General features: G+C 46.5%; 1 protein-coding gene across 1 annotated transcript in view; it reads left to right on the plus strand.

The window, feature by feature from the left end:
- The first annotated feature begins 5,584 nt into the window (after positions 1 to 5,584).
- The window catches only part of FUT7 (fucosyltransferase 7), an 8,329-nt gene continuing 5,040 nt past the window's right edge, over positions 5,585 to 8,873 (plus strand). Inside the window, exon 1 of the mRNA XM_019540489.1 lies at positions 5,585 to 5,837. The gene's annotated coding sequence lies outside the window, so the exon portion shown is untranslated. The remainder of the gene's footprint in view (positions 5,838 to 8,873) is intronic.

Here is an 8,873-nt window from a genome sequence, read left to right on the forward strand (position 1 = left end):
GATTCAAGCAAACACTGCCAGCTTGGAGCAGCTGCATGGTATGCAGGAGCTACCAGCTTTATTGGTTGAAATTAGTGGTGCCCATTGTTTTCTCGCAGAAAGAGCTGCTTAATCTGTTAAACTTCGTGTCTTACAAGCAGCCATTGGCCTGCGTCACTATGTCAGCAGCACCTAGGGGGCAGTGACTCAGTCACAGAGTAATCAAGTTGGGAGGCTTTGAACTGAGGAAACCCAGACTCTCTCAAACTCAGACCCTTACAAAAGGCCCTGGAGGGTTTCTGCGGTCTAGCTGTGGGGCTGATTTGACTCACAAGAGCTTTCTTATCAGCAGGTGAGATGCAAGAACTCATCCCCACCCTCAAACCAGGGTGAGATCCTCCTGGCCAGGGCAGGAGGGTCACACCTTAGTCCTGCTGAATATAGGCTGAAGGCTGCTATCTCAGATCCCAGTCTCCATGCTATCCTTCAGCCTAGCCCACTGTGTTGGTGACCCCACCTCCAGTGGCAGAAGCTCAGGGCAGAAGAGCTGTCCTCACACAGTGGGAAGGCTTGTGGTCCTCTCTCCCACCCTTCACCCCAAGGGAAGCCTCATGCTGGCAGGAACGGGCTTCCCAGAGTCTGCTTCTCTCTGTCAGATGAAAGCAAAACCCTTTGCTTGTGTGCCATAACCCCCAGCTTGCCAGTAGCAAAGAGAGATGCTCCCTTCACATGCAGCTGTGCTTAGAGACACTGATAGGAACCAGCATGAAGAGCAATCACTGCCCTGTCCTCAGACCAGGGTAAGGGGCTGCACACTAGGCTGAGGTAGGTCCTCCCACAACAAAGCAGCAGTGCAGGTGGGAGGAGGAAGGTGCCCTGCCTTAGCCTGTGCCTGTGGACCACACCATGGCTCAACCACCAGCTCTGGCAGTGCTCTGGAAGCAGGAGGAGCTGCTCTGGGGTTCCCATGGACTCCCACACACAGCAGCGCTGCACTGAGAGGCTGTCTGCCTGGGTCTATCCTGGTCTTGCCAGTACTCTCCACGCACTCTGGCCCTCTCTCTCCTGGTACCCGGGCAGCAAGCTGGCTCCCAGCTGACCAGAACAGGAAGAACAAACCCCAGCCAGGCACCACCTGGCTGCAGATCTGCCTGTATCTGGCTTGTGCATCAGTAGTAAGGGGGAAGGGGCCCTGCAGACAACAGGAAACAGGGCATCGCTTGGTTAGGAAAAAAACATCATACCCAGAGCTGTAGTTGGCCTCAGAGGGCGTTACTGAAACTGCACAGCACTTCCTATACCATGGCACCAACATCAGTGAAATACCACAGCAACCAGCACAGTGCCAGCAGCTGCCACAGCTCTGAGCTTCCTCAAGCCTCTGCCCCAGATTAGGCCTCATGTCTGTGGCGGCTGAGAGTTGGGAGTGGGGGATGGCCAATGCCTTGAGGAACAACCCCTCAGTTGGATGGAGTGAAGCAAGTTGGGGATGTCAGTCCACAGGTCATGGGCACTGGCTGGGCAAGTAGCTAGGAGCTCAGCTTTGACCCACCAGCTCTCTGGTTGTTCTGCTAGTGGGTCGCCCTCTCTTCCCTTTGGGAATCAGCTGACAGGAACCCAGGTGCTGCCCTCTCTTGTGAAGCACAAGGAAGATGGGGATGCCCACCCAGCAGGGACTATGGGTTTTCAGGAGCTCATCTACCTGCAGCCTGAAGAAGAGATGCCACACTGAAAACCTGAGGCCAGAGTTTGCCCCCCTCCAGATGCCCTGGCCCAGCCCAGCAGATGGGCAAGGAGATGCCTAATGAACATGTTTTGAGAGGTTCAGGTCTACTGTGAGGCCTCTGAAAACGGGGCCTTGTTCTCTAGATGCTGCTATAATACAGAGGACAACAAGATGGTGCCTTGAAGAGTGGTATGACTGGGCCAGAGCCTGCTGTGTGCAGGGCTGACTTATTTCATATGTATGGCACACTTAGCCACTTTCTGTTTTCTGGGCTAGATGTGCCCCAGAGGGTATGTGTGAGAAGGAAAAAACAGCCTGTGCTACCCTCGCCCAGCCACTGCAGTTTCAAAATTAATCAATGGGGTGTGGAAAAAGCCTGGCATCCTGTTTTTAACCACATGGCAAGATGACACCTTTGATGGTATTGGGGGGGGTGATGCATCAGCCCTGGGACTGTTCACATGTATCCATATAGGATACTGAGGCAAGAGATTGGGGAAAGGCTGTGAGACAGCTCCTGCAGAGCTTCTTCCCAGGACTCATTCCAGTATGGCACAAAGCCACCATTTCCACCCCCCTCCCCTGCACCCCTAATGGAATTTGGAAGGAAACATCTTCATTCTGCTTGAAAATCCTCCAGTTCCCTGCAGGGAATTTCCAGTTATTCAAACAGTACGGTTTGGATCTGGAATCAACACTGATCCTTACACCTGTCAGCTTGGTTTGCTCTACGCACAAAACACACGTACCATTTTGGTACAAGTGGAACCAAAAGCTCTCTTTTAAACCTGAGCAAAGCCCACCCTTTCTGGTCTCATCTCTAAATACCCTTTTAAAAATTTCCCATGGAAATACAGAACTCAAGGGCAGCTGAGAGCAAACTCCTGCAAGTCCTGTCAATGCACCAAGTCCACATGGGCGGCTGCTCTCAGCAGTCACTCCTCAGCTAGGGAACTCCCTCATAAGAGCCCAAGTCTAGAAATCTTTTGGAAACACTGTTAGACCTTCCTATTTGGGCAAGCAGTTAGCAAACAAAGCTAGGCTGGGTGTAGGGCTTTCTGTTTTATGTAGATACTCCAGGTGCTTTTAACCTGTTTTGTTTCCTTGTACATTCTCCTGTTTTATAAGTTATTTATGTTTAATTATATAGCTATTAGTTATTTATTTATATATCTATTATTATAAATATGATGCATAGAACTGACATTGTCACACAGAGTTGTATTTTCTGGTGGGAAATTGTTTCACACAATGAATTTCACCTAGCTGCAGCAGCTGCCCAATCACCTATTCCCTGCTGTGGTGAGGTGTAGGATGGAGAGATGCCCTGTCACTCTGGTGGAAGGGTGAAGCCCATCTGGAGTAATTATGCTCCAAAGTAAGGCAGTTCCCAGGTCTTCACGTGACCCCCATACAGCAGGGGGGAACAATCCTCTCCCAGCTTTACTAGTGTAGAATAGTACATAGTGGGACTCTGGAGCTCTGGGTCCTATTCCCAGCTCTGCCACTAACTGTCTGACCTTGGACAAGTCTCTGTTTGCCCAAGATCAGACAGCCCCATTCCATGCCTCAGTTTGCCCACCTGTAAATGAGAGAGAAGGGGATTTTATTTCTTTGTAAAGGGCTTTGAAACCTGGTGATAAAAAGTACCATATTACCTGGGTAGACACGGTTCTTTGGGTAAATGTGATATCTTTTATTAGACGAACTAAATAGTTGGAAAAATGGTTCTTTGCAAGGTTTTGGGCAAAAACACCCTTTTTCAGGCACAGGGAGAGTCTTCTCATGTTTTGTGATCTCCGGGATGGAATGGAAGCCAATATGCAAAATGCAGGTCTGGGAAAATACAAATGTGTGGGAGGGAGGATCAGAGGAAATGGGAGACAATAGGTGTGAGACAGGTAGGGGGCAGGGGGGAGTAACTGTTGACCTGGTGATAGACTATAGCTGGTAAATGTAGAGAGGTTACCTGGAGTTATCAGATGGCTGGCAGCTTATAATGAGTCATAAACCCAATGTCTATATTTAGCCCATGATTTTTTGTATCCAGTAGATTTATGAAGTGAAGTTCGTAGGCTCATCTACAAAAGGTGCTTGTAAATTCTCTGAGGATTAGAACTGAGTGATCGGAGAGAGACCAGTTGTCTTGTGAGACGTGTGCACTCACAGGTAATTGGGTATTTTTATCTTTGATAGATGTTTGGTGGGCATTCGTTCTGGTACACAGTTGTTCTTTGGTTTCTCCTACGTATTTTCCATCAGGGCACTTAGCGCACTGGGTGAGATGTATTACATTTCTGGAGGTGCGGGCGTAAAATCCAGGAATGTTGATGGTTCTGTTTTGACCCAAAATACACCAAACAGATCCAGACCATGCTGGGACAAGAAATGTAAAACCTACCAACATATTCGCACCACTCCCGCTACAGCTACACTTTACCAGCCACGTTGGATCACCAGGTCAACATTCTCCCCTTCCCCACCTATCTGTCTCACGCCTATGAGCTCCCATTCCCTCTGATCCTCACTGTCACACATTTGCATTTTCACAGACCTGCATTTTGCATATTGGCTTCTACTCCATCCAGGAGAACACAAAACAACAGCAGACCCTCCCTATACCTGAAGAAGGGTGTTTGTGCCCAACAGCTTGCAAAAAAACCCAAACAATTTTCCAACTACTTAGTCTAATAAAAGATACTGCATTTACCCAAAGAACCTCGTCTGCCTATGTCCTTAGACCAACACAGCTACAACCAACACCCCTGCAACATGAACGATATTACCTGGGGATTGTTTATTACCATCATTATCCAGACACTCTGCTGCTCTGAGAAGATGAATATCAGACTATGAGTGTCTATTGAAGCCTATAAAAGGACAAGACAATAGCAAAATGCAGCAGGGTCATTGCAGACAAACTGCACATACCCAACCTGCAGGAGTCCAGGAAGTCAAGCCACTCCTCAGGAAAGGGTTCCTCCTCCTCCAGATAAGATAACACTGCCTGTTATGCATTCAACATCACAATGAACCTCTCTCAGGCAGCAGGGAACTCAGAGGCAGATCAGTAGAGATGAGATCTCCCACTGATCTCTTGACTCAGAATCAGCACTAGTGCCTGCCCTTATCAAGTCCCCCTGAAAGAGATACAGCAGCAGTGCAAGTGTTACCACATGGTGCCACTCAAACTTCCTGAAGCACTAAAGAGATCACGGTTGTTTTTCAAAGAACCCCAATATCTGGATCCTGCTACAGTCCAGTTTGCATCACGCAAGTTCCCTCTCTGGCCCTACTGCCTGCCCCTCTTTCTGAAGCAGTGATGGGAGCAGCAACTCTGTGACCACAGCAAGCAGCAGTGTTGAAGGTGGTGTGCAAAGGGGTTTGTGTCCCCCTCTGCATCTTTATGTGGGAGAAAGAAAGGGACCTAGAAAGTTTATCCCTCCCATGAGGAATTGCCTGGAAGGCTCTGCAGGGCCGGAAGGCTGTGGAGCGTGCTTAGCTGAGAGGGGAAAGAGTTGTCTTAGGCACTGAAACCCTCAAGTCCTCAATTCAGAGCTGGGACAGCAGCTGGTCCAGATCATCTTTCAAGACAGCTAAGAGCTGGCCCATGACATATTTTTATAGAGGGACAACAATGCTTCTCCACCCACTCTTCAGAAACAGCAAGGTGGGCAGTAGTGAAAAAGCTGAAGTTGTGTACAGATAAATCAGCAGCGCACAGCCCAGAGAAGGATTTCCTCTCTCTCTAAAACACTACTGTTTGAGATAGAGAAGCAGAGAGGCTTCTTATTTCATTTCCTTCTCTCTTGCTGTCAATCCCTCCTGCTGCCGCTCAGACTCTGAGCTGGCATCTAGGTTAGTGGAAGTATGCTGGGGGTTGTGGGAAATGCTGGGGGTTGGAGGAGGTGCTGGGAGCCCAAAGACCAACTGTTCAAAACAGCAGCTAAAAGAGGCGAGAAGAAAATTTGTGGGAGGGAGAAAAGAAGGTGATACCACAAAAAAGCAGAAGCTATAAAGTGACCACAGCCACTGCTCAGTGTTGTCGCCTGTGGCTGGCTTTTGCAGCCTTCCTGAGCCAGCAAGGGGGAAAAGAAGGAAAAACCATCCAGGATGCACTGCTGAACACAAGGTAGGTCTGAATTCATGCCAGTGCTCGGTATCAAGCAATGCTGGAGTCACAGCTGAAACACCGCAGTTGAGGCAAACAGATGTCGGGGCTTTGGAGACTCAGGGGGCTAGAGGCCCTTGTAAAGTTACGGTAGATCCTGTTGACCTGATAGGGCCTCTCCCCTGCTGGGGCCATGCTGGCAGGCTGCCAGTGCCTAGCACTACATTAAAGGAGATCACTCTGTAGTGCAATTTTAATAGAAGAGAATGCACATTTCAGCTTAGCAGTGAAATTTTCTAATTGGACCTTTTTAAAAAAAAGTTTAATTTGTGGTTTTTCATTTCAATCTTAGGATAAAAGGACAAAATGAGAAGCAAGAATTGGAAACACCAGCATTTGGCTTTTGAGATAAGCAATCCTTATTGTCTAAGAACTAGCAAGGTCTTGGACAGGGATGAGCTGACATGTCTCCATCCCTGCTTTTGGGGAGCTGACATGTTTCCATCCCTGCTTTTGGGAAGCTTGACCACCATAGTTTGTTGGTCCAGCTTCTGAGCAGCTAAAGCAGACACCCACTCAGCCAGGATCAGGGAGTTGTGACTTAAGGATCTGACCCAGTGACAGAGAAGAAGAGATAGCTTAGCAGTGAGATCTTTTGGCCTATAGAACAGTCTCCCAAGGGGATGATGGACATATCATTCCTTGTTGTTTAAAATGTGGCTGGATTGAAGGGAGTAATCTTTCAGTAAGTGGTGCCTGAGCTACTCAAGTGATGCTGGCTGTCTCTAGATCTTCCACAAAGAGAAGCCAGAGATCTTCCAGCTCTCACCTCCTCAGATTGTAAGCTTTGCTGACCCCAGTTCCAGGTAGCACAATGAACAGTGCTAACTCAGAATGAGAAAGGAAGAGCCGGGAGATGGAAAGCGATGGTAGCAGCTTCTCTCCCAAGCTAGGGGGGACAATCCAAAGCTGTCCAACTGGCTTTTAAAAGATGTGTCTGATATCAATCAGAAAGGATGAAAGAGCAAACATCTGAAAGGGGCTCTAAGTGGCTTACACAGGACTTGGAAGGAGCCCCCTGGGACATTGAGTCAAGTGCCTCCGATCTGAATCGCAATTTAGTCACTTAGAACTAAGTTACTTAAGGATCTTTGAAACTCATTTGCTCCGCGAAGCTTGATTTCCCAGGATATTCAGCACCTTGGGTGCATATTGGCTGCTGAAAACCTGCCCTTGATTGCAGGTGCTTGAGCACTTAGAAATTGGGCTCTGGGCTCTTTTGAAAAATTTGGTCCTCACATGGGCAAAATTTAAACTGATTTAACATGCCAGAAGCTGCAGATGGGAAGAGATTTAGCAAAACCTAGGGAACATTTAAGAATAAGTTGTTCGGCACAAGCACAGAAACCCACTCAGACATTGCCAGGGAATAGAAGCACAGCCACTTACTGCTGCCACCTTTATTTTTATTTCAGATCCCATTGCATTTTATTGCTGTAATTCCAGGAGGCTGGACATGTGGGTGTATTTTATGGAATGAGCTCTTAGAGGATAGGATGGGAGACCATGGGGCTTGCTGTACAGTTAAGCAAATCACAGATGTGCTTGGCAAATTTTGAATTCTAAGTGCTTGTCTAGACAGGCAGCAAGTGCTTTTAGTACGGCAGAACAGTGAAATGCTAAATGTGAAGGGAAATAAGCTATACTGGTATGAGGCTTTTTTCTATTAGCACAACTACATCCTCACTAGGCATGGTACTGGCCAGGGTGGATAAAATTAACAATTTATTTTTAAATTTAAAAAGTTTTTTTTTTTAAATTTAAACCATGTTTTATTTAATCATATATTTTTATTCTTTTTGTTAAGATGCTTTAATAAAATAAACATATAAAGATAGCTTTAATTTAAGATATGTTTAAGCTCAAATAGATGATCATGGGATAGGGATTATAACTTCTAATTATATACTATTTGAAATAATATATTAACGTAACCTTTTAAAAAGTTTTTTTAAATTGGTCACAATAGGCCATGGACTACATTAGGGGTCCAATCTTATGGGGTTCTCAGAGGCTCCTCTATAGATTAGTAAAGATGAAAGAAAACCGCTCTACCCAGTGCGACTTGGTGCTCGGTTTACTTTAGAAGATCCCATTAAGCATCCCTGTGATGCTTAGTTTCAGCTCTCAAACTGTGGATTTGTGTCACCAGAGATCAAAGGCAGACAAGGTTCTTTAGGTAGATATGATATCTTTTATAGTTGGAAACATTTTTCTTTGCAAGCTTTTGGACACAAACACCCTTTTTCAGGCATAGGGAGAATTTGTCCTCTTCAGAGATAACATCCTTGTTAACAGCAGTATAGGGAGATGAGAGATAACAGACCTAATTACCCACCCATCAGCCCTATTATGTCTCTGCAAGTGTGTGTATACACTGCCAAGCCCTTGTCTTTCTGTAAAAGTGCAAAGTTTCAAGAAGTTAAATGAATAGAGGATTGTTGGGAGTGAAGTAGATCTGGGCAAAAAGGAAGAGTCTGGGATAAATGCAAGGAGAGAAAGGCAGTAGAAACAGAAGACAAACTGTTTCTCTTCCTCTGAGAAATCCTGATATGTCTACGTATTTCGCAGAAAACAAAGTCTGTTAAAGACACCTCACTAAGGCTGTGAAGTTAAGCTCTCAAAGGCTGGGAATGCTAGAATTATGTTTGCTATCAGGGTAAATGTGCTCCCCATTCTGCAGAAGCATAATGGAGCCCGTCTTTAACTAGACCACCACATATCAGTGAGTCCAGAGGCCTTTGCCTTATTCACTGTGGTCATACACTGGTGGCTTGAAGCTCTAGAAAAGCAAGGAGCACTCTGCTGAGCCCTGTTGGTGAAAGGGGCATAACAGGGTAGCTAACTACCCCATTAGCCACTCAGTCATGAGAAGCAGCTATTGCCAAGTGACTCTGAGAGTGGGTTGATTTAGTATAGTCACTCTAATAACCTGGATTTTCCTTCTCTCCCCAAATAAAAGTTTCTTAATTTTAAAACCTTGGATTTATTGTGTGC

The sequence above is a fragment of the Crocodylus porosus genome, unplaced genomic scaffold (genome assembly GCF_001723895.1).
Source record: "Crocodylus porosus isolate Cpor-Errol unplaced genomic scaffold, CroPor_comp1, whole genome shotgun sequence".
Lineage (NCBI taxonomy): Eukaryota > Metazoa > Chordata > Crocodylia > Crocodylidae > Crocodylus > Crocodylus porosus.